At 37.6% G+C, this 17,512-nt stretch overlaps 1 non-coding gene across 1 annotated transcript; it reads right to left on the bottom strand.

The window, feature by feature from the left end:
* Nucleotides 1-871: 871 nt before the first annotated feature.
* Nucleotides 872-944, bottom strand: Trnaf-gaa (transfer RNA phenylalanine (anticodon GAA)). The gene has a single exon. It is a non-coding gene; the product is annotated as a tRNA-Phe (tRNA).
* Nucleotides 945-17,512: the final 16,568 nt, after the last annotated feature.

Below are 17,512 nucleotides of genomic sequence, written 5' to 3' on the forward strand. Positions count from 1 at the left end.
TTTTACTTCTCGGTGACTGCTCTATTAGAGTATCTCGACTGCATTTGTTTACACATGTTTGGTTTTTACCTTACAATCACAAAAGGTTCATGCTATGATGGTCAGCCTAACTGCAATCCTGCATACCAATTTTTAATCTTGTTTCTATTGGTAGTTTACCCTGCAAGTGTGACAAAAAAATTGTACTTGTGATTTTTGAAAATTATTCGTAATTTTGCACCACTTCTCCCAGCATGTACACAAATTGGAAGATTCTTTATACCATCAAAAGAATCCAATAAGGTTTGTGTGAGTTATGACAACATTTGTAAGTGGTATGAAAAGAAAACATTAACGAAATAATTATGAAGAAAAATACAAAGAGAATAAGATGAATGAACTCTGAAGGCACATATCACAAAGATGACTGGACCAATGTAGCTCTAATTTGGAAATTTGAAGCAAACTCTAAGGCATCAATATTGAGCCAGCTTTAGATGCATGATTACAACTGAGTAGTATGATGATTGTACTGAAATTACAAAGTTTGGGGTAGCCATTCTTATCTTCTATGCAATGCTGTTGAATTGTGGGGTCACTTCAGCGTCTCTGTGGTTTGTGTCACATTCATACACAGAACACATTGATAGAGAATATAATAGCACACTCGGGCACATCATGGAAAATAAAACTTAAACATTATGTATGTATTCATAGTATCATGCATTAAACATTGAAACTGTATGGGAATTTGTAATACAGTGAAACCTCATTTATATTCATATCAATGAAAAGACCGTTTAACTAGAGTGATCAGAAATTTGATGCATAAAAAAATCTTGCATAAACTTATATACAGCAAATATTAAATAAAGAAAATAGTTAAAATTAATGCTGAAACCTGGGATTGAACCAGGGACCTTTAGATCTTCAGTCTAACGCTCTCCCAACTGAGCCATTTCAGCTACCACAACTAACTAGTGACTGGCAAATAATTTTCTCTTTTTGTATAAAGCAAAAACCAAAATAGAGGCTACAGCAAACCCTCATACATAGGGCCACCAATATGGAGCTTCAGCTCCCCCCTCTAGAGAGTTCAGCTACAAACAAGTCACTCAGTAAAGAGTTCAGCTACAAACAAGTCACCTGTAGATAGTGAGTAAAATAATAAATACACAAGCCATCAGGTAGTAACTGATCTCATCAAAACGCTACGTAGATATGTTTTGCGTTCTTTCTTTTGGGTTAAGTCACTTTCTTTTTCACAAGTTCTCGAGCGGGTGCCATTTAACAAATGCCTGGGGTAAGGAAGACAAAGGCCTATTTTTGAGGTTCTCATGGATTGCATATACATGATGCCATGATGCATATATTGTATATTGCGATAGAAACATTTCATGATAATCATGATAGAGAAAAAAAGCTATATCGTGAAAAACATTTCCTCGATAATGAGGTAAGCTGTATTTGGAACTTTGTATTTTTAATTAGTCGGAAACCAATTAATAAAATAATTAGACAAAAACAACTCATTATATACGTACTTAATCTATATGTCAAAATTACAAGTATAAGGAAAAATTAGGAATTTTAATTCGATTAGGGATCATAAGTAATTCAGTAGAAAATTCCAATAATAAAAATTATACCTACCTATTAGAAGCATTTAGGATCGTACTGAAGGCACTTTTGGACTTGGTTATACATACTGCCAAGGCACCAGGATAGCATTGTGAAGCTGGTTTAATTTTGGGTGATATTTTTGGCCAGAAAAACCCAAACCTCCATGATCCCTAATATACAGTACTACCGTATTGTATGACAAGAAGGAACAACATAAGGAACAAAGCTGAATTCAATCCTAATTGAGGTTCTGTTGAGGTTAATCTTTCACCGTCTGTATGAAAGCAACTTTTAGGGTGAGAGATCTAGATACATAGGGTTGGCCTGCCCTTCAACCCTATGCTTTATCATTGGGTTGTTCTGGTCACCACTGCATTTCTAATTATGAAAATTACTACTCTAGTTCTTTTTGATGCTGGGAGTTAGTTCTATGCAATAGAGAAATGTTTCTAATTAACCATTAAAGAGTGTTCATAGTCCAAATACTTCTTACTCAGTACTCCTGATAAGAATTCTTAAGTACCAGGATAAAATGTCCTGACTAATCCAAACTTGTCCAGACATATTTGTACTTTGCATGGACACAAGTGACCTATAATACTGCCTGTAGTAAGCATTCTCTAATGCAAGACACTCTGGCTGTAGGCATTCCCTTTGTTGTGCTGAGGATAGACATTCTTTTTGTGCTGAGACAGAGACAGTGATTTTGTGAGGTTTCTGTACAGCAGAGGGGTTGGCTTAGTGGTCACTCTCTTGAATGTTTAATCTCCTAGCAACCAAGAGATATTAGCAGAAAAGTAAACATTAACCAAATATGCACTTTTTGGGCTCCTTTGATACGACATTATATGTCCTGCCAATTTCAATTATGGCCAGACATTGGCTAATTTGTCTGAGTGTCTGGTTATAGGGAGCACTGTAATAGCATGTGCAAGTAAGTACATATATAATTCACATGAATTAGTAATCAACCATGGTGGTTTGATCCTCATTGTAAACATGATTTTGATTTATATGTAACACTCACTCATCATCACAAAAGGAAAATTACAGGAGTTAGTAATTGTCTGTTTTCACCAATAGCTAATAGTAGAGCGGCTAAAATTACCACCAATCATATCATGCTCAAAGAACCTGAAAAGTAAAATCAGTAGAAAATGTATTGGGGAAGCTATAAAAGTGCTCCGAGCTGGTTCAATAATATACTGAAACTTTGCATCTATATAGACAAGCAAGGGATGGTCATATCCAAAAGCTGATCGAGGGAGGTGTCCATCCAGGTCCAGGGGCGTAGCCAGCCAATATTTGATGGTTGGGCATAACATCAACTTAATTATACACAAGAAACACGCTCACTTTCATGTGAGACTTTATCAAAGAAAAATATGAAAAGTGTATGCACACAAGGACTACAGCTACCTATGCTATAGTGTAAACAAATGTTGCTTGCATGCATGCAAACATTCTACTAGCTATAGCTATACTATTACTTGTAGGGTATGCATCCGCTGACGATCGTCATAGCTGAGCATCACATGACATCAAACTGCTGAACCTACAAGAACCAACAACGTAAATAGTTCATCACATATTTTTTTACTACAATCAACTGGCAGTATAGCTTACGGACCAACCACCACAGCATAGATTCTTTTGGGTGTGTAAAGGATCTATGACCACAGCGATAAGCAATGCTTTTCAACTAAACGCCACATAGCCCCAAATGAAGGCCGGGGGCGCTAATTTATGAACTATGAGTCCGTAGATAATCACAAATATCAGTATGCCAAGAAAGCTTCGTCCCAGACTTATAGCAGCCAATGTACATTTTGCAGGTATCCGGTGTAAGCCACAACTCGGTTAGTCAGTACAAATTGTGCACATGACACTTTATAATGACTTGACCTTTTTTCCATTTCCAGCTCCATCTGCTATTACTGTTATCTAGAACAGTACATTTTCCCGTTTTCTTTCATCAACAATAAGTTAGGCTATATGGTATTTTCCTTATCAAAAATACGCTTGACAAGTCCACTGAAACGAAATCTTTTGCTGCCAGCACCATCCGCACTGAATCCTACTGACGATTATCACTAACTGTGACTTAGAGGTACAGTACCACTCTTTGACTCCATTTTAAATTTTGAATTTAAACTGCGCCAAGGAGCATGGCACGTGCGTCTACATGAAGTGGGGACTTTCCAAGGGATTTTCGATGCAATGGATCACATGATACACCATCTATCTTCGAAGTCAATGGTTCAACATGATGTACACGTTTACACTTTACAGTATTAAAGTAGGGTTGTTTTGTGTGCTGCTGTGAATCCTCGCGTGAATCTTAAGCTACTTGTGATGGTTGGGCAAAAGTTTGTGATGGTTGGGCAAGAAACTGTGATGGTTGGGCAAATGCCCGCCCATGCCCACCTTTGGCTACGCCACTGTCCAGGTCATTAGCTTGCCATGTTAAGAAGCATAGAGGGTCATGGTGTATGAAGCCATAGATGTACAATACATTATCTCTATTGGATCATACCTGTACTTTCAACACTGAAATATTGGCTACAATAGAAGTGTTTAAAAACAGGTTATTTTAACACACTTTGAAAGATTTTCTGATTACACCGGTAAATTTGTGATACATTCATGCTATTTAAGCAAAAACGATGATTTTTATGCACTTGTATGGTTTTCTGAGTAGCTAGAAATGGGCTTATAACCCAGTTTAACAGTTTCAAAACATGCCCTAAGGCAATGATTTTGATGTGGCACTGTACGTATCTCAAATGATTTAGTATACCTTACTCAACTTCCACAGAAAATTTGGTGCTTTATCATAAAGTGAATGATTTCATCATTGCTTAGCTGCTCTACTATGAGCCCCAGGCTATTGGTAAAGTGGTAAACACATCGTAAAGGCCTGTCTTATCTACAAGTGTTCATCCTCCAGTGCCAAACTGGTAAAGTAAATAATTATACCCTGGAACTACTATGGTGACTGTCTAACTGTACATTGATACAAGTAGATCACAATTCAAATTTTGACATGCGTTTACTGACACTTTCACTGCTATAAGCAAATTTGTAAGACGCACTAAGTACAACTAGTGAAACCTTTATAATCTACAGAACAAAGTGTGGTATTGATACTAGGGAAAGCGCATTGTACTACGAAACGCGTGATACAACTGGCTTAAGTTATGAACTCTTGCCTAGGTACATAAAACTACCATTCTCAGTTACTTCAAAGGGTAGCAACTTTCACACTGCCAGTGTAAACACTTGCAACCAGGATCAAGAAGTTTAATCGCAAAAATTTTGTCTTGATCGCTTGATTCCACCTACAAAAGAGCCTTGATATCTTGTTTGTTGACTCGTATTGCAAACAGTTAGCCTTCGGAGGCATTTGATTGCCACTTCTGAGGACACCTTGATCGCTTGATTCACAGCTAAGAACCTCCTCGATTGGATTTGGATCCCGGTTACAATTCAGGAGTTCATAAGCCCGTAGGGCGAGGAGTATACAACGACCATACCGATAGTACAAAATACATAATCTAAGGAGTAGTGAAATGGCAATGAGCTTTACTATAAATAAAATTGCCTTATACGGAATTATTTCAACCGTATTTCACGTAACCCTTGGTCTCTTTGGAGTACCTATCTGAGAGGAGGGCCGTTTCACCTGAGAAGACGTACAAGGCTCTTTATCTGCCATTCTCGCACAAAGAAAAAACAAATATACCTGCATACAGTATATCGAATAAATAGATAGTTACTATTATTAGGTACAGGGTTGCTATGACAGTGGATCGCCTACATTAATTTAGATTTTGCTATTTGGTCGTTGTATACTCCTTACCCTACGGGCTTTTGAACTCCTGCAAGTATTTAGTCTCGCGTAGCCAGGCCCTTTTCTTTCTTTTGTGTGGGGGCGGGGAAAGAAACAAGGCTATTGCTTGTGTTGCTTTCCTTGACCTAAGGAAAGCTTTTGACTCTCTTGACCTTGTTATTTTGCTTCAGAGGCTTAACTCTCTTGGTATATGTGATGTTGAACTAGCATGGTTCACAGATTATTTAAGTGATCGTTTTCAACGTGTCAAGTTTAATGGAAATATTCTGATTGGGGATTAGTTAAAGGTGGTATACCTCAAGGAAGTGCCTTAGGGCCTCTTTTGTTTTTAGTGTATATGAATGAAATGTCCTTATATGTTAAACATGGTATTCTCCTGCAATTTGCTGATGATACAGCTGTAATTTGTTCTGGTATCAATTATTCAGATGTTCAAAGGCAAATGTGTGAGAATTTGCAGTTAATATCATGTTTTATTTCAGAAAGCAAGATGAAGTTAAATGTGAAGAAATGTAATGTAATGTGGTTTAAGCCAAAATCTGTTAGTGATGATGAATCACCTCCAGTGTTTTCTATTGACGATGATGTTATAAAAGAAGTTAGCAATCAGAAATATCTAGGAATTGTGTTCGATAGCAAGCTAAATTGGAGAGATCAGATATCTCAAGTATGTAAAAAAATGTCTTATTACCTATTCTGGATTAACTCTAATAGAAAATCACTTTCAACTACCATCATTAAAATGCTTATTAACTCACTTGTAATATCACATCTAGATTATGCACTCCCAGTGTGGGGACCACCACTCACACAGAACCTAGTAGATAGATTACAACGTCTGCAGAACTGGGGCATACGTATAGTTTACTCTTTACGTAAGTATGATCATGTATCTAAGTATCGTAACAACTTATCATGACTACCAATTAAAAATCATATTCGTTATCGTTGTCTCTGTGCTATGCACCATTATCACTATTCTCAGGACAATGTTATTCCTCTAGATCCTCCTATTTTATTTGGTTCACTTCATAATCACAACACACGGCACCCCACAACTTATGCTAACACTGAAAGATGTCATTTATCAAGTACACAACGATATTTTAGAATACAAACAATTAAATGGTGGAATCAATTACCTAACTATTTATATATCAATAACTATCAAGAATTTACTTCCACTTTACATCACCATTTACTTACTGATTTTAAAACTTAAGTTTGCATCTTTTTTTTTTTTTTTTTTGTAATAATTATTATGTAACATATTATACTATACATGTATATATGTATGTGTGTATGTATGTATGTGTGTGTGTGTGTGTGTGTGTATGTATGTATGTATGTACGTAAGTGCTGCGTATGTATATTATGTATATGTATGTATGTACTGTGTATACTCCTCCTATATGGAATAACGGCTATGCCGAATATAGGAGTTTAAAACCAAATTCAAATTCAAAAAAGGGTCTGGTGAACATAGTATAGCTTCATCGTTGGGCTATCCCGAGATTGTGGGGATTCTACTGCGCAGCTTCCGGATTGTTGATTGGTACGAATGACGTGATTTGTTAATATTTGCGTCATTTGCATCCTGTTACCATAGCTACAACTGAAATATCTATGGTAACAGGACGCAAATGCAGCAGATCACGTCATTTGTACCAAACAACAATCCGGAAGCTGCGCAGTAGAATCCCCACAATCTCGGGATAGCCCAACGACGATGCTATACTATGTTCACCAGGCCCTTTTCTTTCCCTCCCCCACACAAAAGAAAGAAAAGGGTCTGGCTACGCGAGACTAGCAAGTATTTCAACAGACAGAATTTCGGCGGTATACAATACACAATAATACCAGCTTTTTCAGTAATTGAACATTCAGCCATAATTCCCCAAACTGTTACGCATCGGTCTCTGGTGATGAACTCGAAAATGTTTCTGCTGCACGTGTCAGATCCTCAGCATACGTATCCGTTGTTTTACGGAGTTTGTATTCTAACGTGATGTCCTGTTTTTCCTACCCGTGGGGAAAAGATTATGCATCTAGTGCGAGATTCCAGCTAGGGTGAATAGAACGCGGACCATCGTACTGAGACAGGTCATAGATCTGAGCGCCACTGCTACTACGATAAAAGGTACTTGAAGCTATGCACGTTATGATTCCAATTTTGGCACAGTACGTACAAAGCTGTAACTAAAAGCTGTAACTAGCTAGCTGTGCTACAACAAAAAAATTAAACAAACTAGTATTTTTTTGCTAATTTACAAATGAAGTAGGGATCTATGCAATAAGAAGTAGTGAAACAAGAGACTCGTGATGAACATATCAAAACATGTTCATGTATTTTGTCAAATGAATCCGTTTAAGTGCAAGCTCCGCATACTATTACGCGATGTCTGCATACTATAATACGTACCAGGCAATGGAGAGACGGAGAAGGAAACAACGTTGGAGTAATTATCGCGACATAGCACACTGCAAGCTGCCACGGCAGCGTAAAGTGAAGACAAAGTCTCAGGAGCTGTTCTCCGTGAAAGTCATCGAAGAAAAGGACTCCAGGGTAAAAGTGCACTACATTGGTTACAGCCATTCTTTTGACGAATGGAAAGAACGAGCAGAAATTGAAATATTAGAGGAAGAACAGGAATCTGGGTCAGTTGCAACAACTTGTGATCGGTATACCCCGTTTTCATCATTTGATGAGTTGCGTTTAAAGATCAAGAATGGACTATCGTGTAGTAGAATGACGCCCAAGATAAAGATAACAATGCTGTTTGATATATTGGTGTTTAATGGTAGTCTCAAACTAGCTGGTACACCTTCAAGAAAGGTTGGTGGTACACAGTACTACAAACTTTCAAGCTATCAAGATTTGAATGTATTCTTGGGGCCCAACTGGCACTACAGAGGGATTAATGTTAAGGGTGATTATGGGTATGTGCTAAAAAAAAACATTTGAATTTTATATCCGCAAAAAGAGGCCATTTGTTGAGTACATGCCAAGTTTGGATTCTGCTCCTACTCGTGTTACCCCAGACAGTGGACATTTGCTAAGTATTAGCTTTACTTGTGGACACGGTAATGCTGAAACATTTGGTAAAGATAGAAACATTTTTATATAATGAAGAACAGCATATCACCTGTAGTATATCAGCACATGGTAATTTACCTATTAACTTCCCAGTACAACACTAATAATAATAATAAATTCATGGTGTATGTTACATACAAACATAGAGTGAATCAGTTTAATTATTGGCTGATCCTTCTGTTCACCAAGTAATCATAGTTGTACACGTTTTTTTAGGACAGAGACGTTTGTTATGGCCAACTGATCCACATAGTGAGCATTTCTGTGTCTTCTTTGTTCTGAAGAATCCACGATGCTCCAAAGTCTCTAGCCGATTATGTTTTTCAAGGATCTGTTTTAAGCTGTCAAAATCATGATGGTTTGAAGCACGTTGATAAAATTTTGTAGTAATATCATTTACCTTTTCAAGGCCTTGTTGTGTGAAAGATGAAATATTCCCATGTAAATGTAAGAACTGTGACACATGCATAGAAAATGCATGCATGTATGGGGTCACATCCTTTGTTTGGTATAGAGCTACAAATTCAGTTACCCAGGATTTAGCAAGTGTTTCAAATTTGTCAATATCATCACACTCAGATTCGCCTAACTGTTGCACAAACGAATAGAAATCTTTCCACAGCTTCTGTACCCTATTGTTATTTGTAAGTGTAGGAAACAGCTTTGGAATATCAATGTTTTCAAATAAGCGAATCTTTTCAGGTCCTGTGAGGTCACGATATTTTAATTGTTTCGATTCTTTATCAATAAACCAAGAAAATTTGATTTTGCAAGTACCATTTAAAAACTCCTTATATGTAACCAATGATTTTCCCTTTTTCTTATTTGGTAGTGTGCCTTTTAGGTCATCGGCAATCTGAAGATCCCGTATCAACAAACTTATTAAAACATCTGAAATTCTCAAAAACAAATGGAGGTGGTCAATAACTACACGTTCTATTGGAATAAATGGAAAGATTGGTTTGTTGGAGCAATTATAGCGATATTTACTATTTGATGATAACTTGGCTTTATGAGATATTTCTTGAATGCTTCTTGCTCCCTTAGCAGAATCATTTATTGACCATTCCAGGGTCATATCAGATCTCTCACCTTTTGGACTTTTGCACCAAATGCAAGCATAGTTACTAGTTGCACTATCTAGACCACATACAAGAGCTAAAAATTTCCAGTCTCCACCTAAAAACCAAGTCACCTGATAAACTTTTCCATCTATAGAAATAACTTCTATATCCCTAGCTTCATCACAAACATCTTGTAGACCAGCCAGCATTTCATCATAACCTTCTGTAATTTTAAGTATTGCAAATACATGGTTTCCAGTAGCAGACTGAGTTCGGCTATCTTTTAAAATAGTAAAAGTGAAATTTATAATATTTAGCCCTCGGGCTATTCTAGTGCCATCACCATTGAGCTTTACCCTTATTTTATCAGGGAAATCTTTTCCATCTTTTGAAGCTTGTTCTACCAGTCTGGATAAACAAGTAGTAAGGCGTAGTCGCAGACTTTGTTGTACTCCTACAATATTATTAGGAGTAGGCTTTATTTCAAACTCAGAGTTAAGCTTTTTGGCAATTTTTTTTAACGTGACCTCATTTTGGAAGAGTTGGGACAATTGAACTTAATTCATGAAAAGCCTTGTCTGAAATAGAAAATTTGTCTTTAACGTATAGTAGAGAGTGGGGTGAATTTGTAGCTGTCTCGTGATTTTCTTTGTCACAAAATGTACCAGTACTGATATCAAGTACATCAACTTCTCCTGTTTCGACATTTTGAAGTTCAACAGAATGTGGTTTGAAACCTTTATCTTCACAGAAGCTTAGGGCCTCTTCAACATCATGGGCTAAGACCTTTTTTCGATTATGTTTTTGTTGCCTAGTACATTCTTTCCATGGTTTAGTAGAGCGTTTCTTAGATTCTGCCAAGGTCTTGCTTAAAGTTTTGTTCTTTTCTTTTAAAGCAGCAATCTCCTCCTGAAGTTTGGTTCGATTTGATATTTTATCTGTTAGTTCCTGTACAGTGCTTTCTAGCTTCTGCCGTTTGCAAGTTTCTTCATGTAAATGTGTTTCGTACTTGCGTTTTCTGTTAACAAGTAAATTATTGATTTCAGACTTATTTACTATAAACTCCCATGATGAACTCTTCCAGGAGTTTAGTATTTGTGAACGTTTCTTACCACCAGTAGCACTTAAACATTTTCCCAATCGCCACAGCTTTGATTTAAATGTGGTTCGAATATTGTCTGTTATCGCTAACGGAATGTTGTACTCACAAAAAGTCTTTGTAATCACTCTTTCATATGCTAATTGTTGAGCTGTAAGGTCACGAGGTTGCACCTCAGAACAATCATCATCTTCTGAAAGGTCCTTACCAGGGACTCCATTCCTCCCTGGTTTTGAAATGTTCCAAAGGTAAAAGCTAGAAAAAAAATTAAATACACAAGTAATGAATAATTTCCCAACACACAGAGCCATATACTGGGTGGTAAAATATTAAGTAGAGGTAGGGGAGAAACATGCTCTCAAGTGTCTATGGGTAAACTGACTACAAAACGATAGTTTTATAACTTACTTGTTTATTAAATATGTTTCTACCGTAAAGTGCAGTCACTTAACTTAGTTACAATTGCTAAACTTTGGTACCAAAAGAAAGTGCGGAAAATACTCTATAAGATGCCAACCGAACTAATAGGGAATTTACCTGCAAATCTGAAATATCCGAGGAAATATCTCCACGGTTTCAAGTTCGCTACACTGCTAGGATACTGTTTATGTAGGAATTAGAATTACACAGAGTTAAAAATGCAAGAAGTGCGGTCACTTTCACGAAGAAAACTGTGATATTTCCTATACCACGCGGATCGTAAGACATATTTGTAATGTGTTATAGCCGAACTAAGCTAGTTTAGTTACTGAGAATTAAGTTCAGGATGGAAGAAGTGTAAATTTGAGTGTTTTGAGCAGCGTAAAGTGAACTTGTTAACATGAATTGGCAGCTGCGTAAATACGGAGATAATATAAATTTGACATATGTTTCAATATGTGATAGTATTACATGTATTACAGCATAGCTCGATGGGAAAGTCCCTATACTTTGGCACATTAGCTATAATTTTGCTCAATGCCAAATTAGGGGCTTTCCCACCGATCGAGCCATGCTGTAACACTATATTTCATCTCTTGTTTCACTACTTTTTATTGCATAGATCCCTACTTCATTTTTAAATTAGCAATTTAAAAAATATCAAGACACGATAGTGTGTCGTGCGGCCCAAGAAGCCGGCGCGCCACACCGTGAGTATATTGACAGGAAGAAAGAAAACATCATTTTCACACATTTGTATCCCGGTGATACCTCATCCGATTGGAACCAAATTTGCTGCAGAGTTGCCCGCCAGCTAGGGGAGTCTACATTTCAAATGTGAAGGAAATCACTCAAGCCATTTCCGAGATACGAGTGGTCAAAGTTTCATTTTTCTTCGTTTTTTTTTTCTTCTTCGTCTTTTCGCACACTTGCAAAAATTGCTATAAAACGCAAACGCCTACTCCGATCACCTTTAAATTTGGCACACAGAAGGGGAGTACAAAGGCGAATCCTAGCATCAAATTTGGTGCAAATCTGGTGAATGATTCAGGAGTTATGACCGATTATTCGTGTAAAACAAGATCGATTTGTTGTCACGCCTACAGGGTAAACCACTTCATGGAATGAGTTGAAAATTGCTATGTAGATGGAGTAACCATCGTAGGAGTGCCTTTTGGTAGTTTGAAAGGAATCGAGATAAAGACCACGGAGATATGACACAAAACCCAACCTGTGTCACAATTACGCGATCGATTTTTATGAATAAAAAAGTATTAATTTTCACGCCTACTAGGCAAACCGCTTAGAGCAATGAGCTGAAAATCGGTGTATAGCTGGAATAATCTTCATTGAAATCATTGAAAGTCCTTGCAGTAGTATAGAAGAATTGGATTACAAACCACTGAGTTATGATTTGAAAGCCAACTCCCTGTAGTAAATGCGAGATCGAGATACTCTAATAGAACAGTCACCCTAATAAAGCATTCAGCTAATTTATTTACTCCATTATAGAATTCTATTACCATATTCTGTAGGGAGTTCAGCTGCAAACAGTTAATCTTATAGACAGTTCAGCAAGAAGCAAGTGACCCTATAGAGAGTTCAGCTACAAATATATCGCTGTAGTGATTCATAACATTGCAAGTCACACTGAAGAGAGTTCAGCTATAAACAAGTCACGCACCCTGTAGAGAGTTCGACTACACTCTCTAGAGAATTCAGCTACAAACAAGTCACTGTGGAGAGAGTTCAGCTACAAAGAAACTATCCTGTAAAGAGTTCATCTATACAAACAAGTTACCCTATAGAGATCACCTGCAAACAAGTAACCCTGAAGAGAGTTCAGCTACAGACAAGTTACTTTATAGTTTATACAGTGTTCAGCTACAAGTAAGTCACTCTGTAGAGAATTCAGCTACAAATAAGTCACTCTGTAGAGAATTCAGCTACCACCAAGTCACTCTGCAAAGAATGTTGCTACAAACAAGTCACCGTGTAGAGAGTTCAGCAACCAAAATACTACTCTGTAAAGAGTTCAGCTATTCAAACAATTTACTCTGTAGAGAGATCAGCTAGAAACAAGAGAGAGTTCAGCTCGAAGAAGTCACCCTGTAGAGAACTCAGCTGCAAAGAAACCCTGTAGAGAGATCAACTACAAACAAATCACCCTGCAGAGCATTCAGCTATAAACAAATCACCCTGTAGAAAGTTCAGGTACAAACAAATCACCCTATATACAGTTCAGCTACAAAAAAAATCACTCTGTAGAGAGTTCAGCTACAAAGAAGTTATGAGATCAGTTTGAAACAAGAGGTTTCAGCTACAGACAAATTAACCTGTAGACAGTTCAACTATGAACAGATCATCCTGTAGCTAGTTCAGCTAGATACAAGTCACCCTATAGAGAGATCAGCTAGAGGAAGTCACCTTGTAGAGAGATTAGCTAGAAAAAGTTGCCTTGTAGAAAGTTCAGTAACAAAGAAACCATCCTGTAGAGAGTTCAGCTACAAACAAATCACCCTGTAGAGAGTTCAGCTGCAAACAAATCACCCTGTAGAGAGTTTAGCTACAAACAAATCAACCTGTAGAGAGATCAGCTCGAGGAAGTCACCTTGTAGAGGGATCAGCTAGAAACAAGTCACCTTGTAGAGAGTTCAGGTACAAAGAAACCACCATGTAGACAGTTCAGCTGCAAACATATCGCCTGTAGAGAGTTCACACAGCTAGAAACAAATCACCTGTAGAGAGTTCAGCTACAAAAAAAATCGCCCTGTAGAGAGATCAGCTAGAAGAGGCCACCTTGTAGAGAGTTCAGCTACAAAGAAACTATCATGTAGAGAGTTCAGCTGCAAACAAATCACCCTGTAGAGCGTTCAGCTACAAAAAGATCACCCTGTAGAGAGATCAGCTAGAAGAGATTACCTTGTAGAGAATCCAGCTACAAAGAAACCATCATGTAGAGAGTTCAGCTGCAAACAAATCACCTTGTAGAGAGTTCAGCTACAAAGAAATCATCATGTAGAGAGTTCAGCTACAAAGAAACCACCATGTAGAGAGATTAGCTGCAAACAAATCACCTATAGAGAGTTCAACTAGAAACAAATCACCCTGTAGAGAGATCAGCTAGAAGAAGTCACCTTGTAGAGAGTTCAGCTACAAAGAAACCATCGTGTAGAGAGTTCAGCTACAACGAAACCACCATGTAGAGAGTTTAGCTGCAAACAAATAACCTGTAGAGAGTTCAGCTAGAAACAAATCACCCTGTAGAGAGATCAGCTAGAAGAGGTCACCTTGTAGAGAGTTCAGCTACAAAGAAACCATCATGTAGAGAGTTCAGCTGCAAACAAATCACCCTGTAGAGAGTTCAGCTGCAAACAAATCACCCTGTAGAGAGTTCAGCTGCAAAAAGAACACCCTGTAGAGAGTTCAGCTAGAAGAGGTCACCTTGTAGAGAGTTCAGCTACAAAGAAACCATTGTGTAGAGAGTTCAGCTACAACAAAACCACCATGTAGAGAGTTCAGCTGCAAACAAATAACCTGTAGAGAGTTCAGCTAGAAACAAATCACCCTGTAGAGAGATCAGCTAGAAGAGGTCACCTTGTAGAGAGTTCAGCTACAAAGAAACCATCATGTAGAGAGTTCAGCTGCAAACAAATCACCCTGTAGAGAGTTCAGCTCAAAAAGATCACCCTGTAGAGAGTTCAGCTAGAAGAAGTCACCTTGTAGAGAGTTCAGCTACAAAGAAGCCATCATATAGAGAGTTCAGCTACAAAGAAATCTCCCCGTAGAGAGTTCAGCTAGAAGAAGTCATCTTGTAGAGAGTTCAGCTACAAAGAAACCTTCGTGTAGAGAGTTCAGCTACAACGAAACCACCATGTAGAGAGTTTAGCTGCAAACAAATAACGTGTAGAGAGTTCAGCTGGAAACAAATCACCCCGTAGAGAGATCAGCTAGAAGAGGTCACCTTGTAGAGAGTTCAGCTACAAAGAAACTGCCATGTAGAGAGTTCAGCCTCAAACAAATCACCGTGTAGAGAATTCAACTACAAACAAATTGCCCTTTAGAGGGATCAGCTAGAAGAAGTTACCTTGTAGAGAGTTCAGCTACAAAGAAACCATCATATAGAGAGTTCAGCTACAAAGAAAGCACCCTGTAGAAAGATCAGCTAGAAGAAGTCACCTTGTAGAGTGTTCAGTTACAAAGAAACCATCATGTAGAGAGTTCAGCTGCAAACAAATCGCCCTGTAGAGAGTTCAGCTACAAAAAGATCACCCTGTAGAGAGTTCAGCTAGAAGAAGTCACCTTGTAGAGAGTTCAGCTAGAAGAAGTCACCTTGTAGAGAGTTCAGCTACAAAGAAACCATCGTGTAGAGAGTTCAGCTACAAAGAGACCACCATGTAGAGAGTTCAGCTGCAAACAAATCACCTGTAGAGAGTTCATCTAGAAACAAATCACCCTGTAGAGAGATCAGCTAGAAGAGGTCACCTTATAGATAGTTCAGCTACATTTCAAGTCACCCAGTAGAGAGATCAGCTGCAAAATAATATCCTGTGGGGAATAATGGGCATGTAATAAATATATATATATATATATATATAATTTGTATAATTACTAATAAAATTAAAAATAATTGAAGTATTAAAAATCTTCTTTAAGTTCTTTTCTTCTTCCTGTGGTAAAGAAAAAACACATGGGTTAAAAAAACCCCAAAGCCAGCCATTGGCCGGCTTTGCAGTATACAAATACAAAAAGAAGTGATATCTAATCAAAAACAGCCAAGCTGTAAAAAAAGGTGCGGCCCCCAAAAAGGCCATGGTGAAAAAAGATGTGAAATCCAAGGTGGCGGCCAAGAAATGGCTGTAATGGTAGGTTAATGGTAAAAATTTTAATAACAACAATTCAGATGAATTTTGTGCCGCTTGGTCTTGGCACCAAATTCACCTGAATTGTCATTATTAAAATTTTTACCATTAACCTACCATCACAGCCATTTCTTGGCCGCCACCTTGGATTTCACATCTTTTTTCACCATGGCCTTTTTGGGAGCCGCACCTTTTTTTACAGCTTGGCTGTTTTTGATTAGATATATACATAATCTACAACAAAAATTTCTGCAATTGCAAACTTCAGTCTACAAAACACAAGCAATTTTCTTCACTGTGACGATTCAATAAAAGTAGAATCCAGAAAGCTTAGTCGAAATGCGTGAATTCATACAGAAACATGCAGCTAAAATTTGGTGAATCAAGAATTTGCAAAATTTACACAAATTGTACCTCGTACATAAACCCTCCATTCAGAATAATGACCTGCATGGGCATGTAGCCTATGGCAGTCAATTGATCTGCCTATTTAACATGGCAAATTGTTATACAGAATAAATACACTTTATGTTACAACTTTAAACTGGTGTAGGACCAGATGTCCTAGCACTTGTGCTGTGAAGTCTTAATAAATATACTAATGTCCATTTAGTTCCACATAAGGTACTTTGAGAAAATAAGTCTAGCGTTCCTATGGATGCATATACCTGAAATTGACAAGAAGAAAATATCCTGGCTGCCTGGCAGACTACTGTAATGGGTTTGAGGCTGCCTAGTCATGGGTTTTTTCTCTTTTCTCCATCACACCTTATGTAATGAATTTCAACAGGCTGTAGGACCAGGTGCCCTACAGACCTTCAGCACTTGTGCTGTAAAGCCTTAATTTTAAGAAAAGTATTGAAAAAGTAAACCTTCTTTCTGTACATATTTCAAATTGTGCGTGGGCAGGAGACAATAATTGCATATTTTATCACAAAAAATCATTAGTAACTTTAGAACAGAAATTACAGAATAAGCTATAGACTTTCTGTAAAAACCAACTTATTCTTTAGGGCAACTTGAATGCTTCAATTTGACACCAAGTTTGTGGATTTTGGATCATACAAACATGAAATAGAGATAAAACTGACAATTTTTGACAATTAAATTACCTGTAAAGGTCAAGTCTGTGGTGGCTCCCTATCAAAAACAAACTTTTCTCCAAGTTTCATGCCTTTATCCAAAAGTGCACTAAAAGGCCTTCTTATAACCCTGACTATATATACAGTACTTAGCAATTTCCTAAGTTTTGCAGAGGAAATTGATATGCACATAGGTGGCTTTCAGTTGAGTCACTGCTGGTTTATGATTTTTTTTTGCATTTACGATGTCAGTTTTCACACACACACGCACGCACGCACACACACATGCACATGCACACACACTCATAATAAGAAATTAAGTGTACATAGATGGTATACGTAGTCATGTGCACTAAATGAATATAGTGATAAATTAACCCATGCATAAACTACAGGACCTATAAACATAACCAGGAAGGAATATGATTGCTTG

The sequence above is a fragment of the Dysidea avara genome, chromosome 12 (genome assembly GCF_963678975.1).
Source record: "Dysidea avara chromosome 12, odDysAvar1.4, whole genome shotgun sequence".
In the NCBI taxonomy this organism is placed as follows: domain Eukaryota; kingdom Metazoa; phylum Porifera; class Demospongiae; order Dictyoceratida; family Dysideidae; genus Dysidea; species Dysidea avara.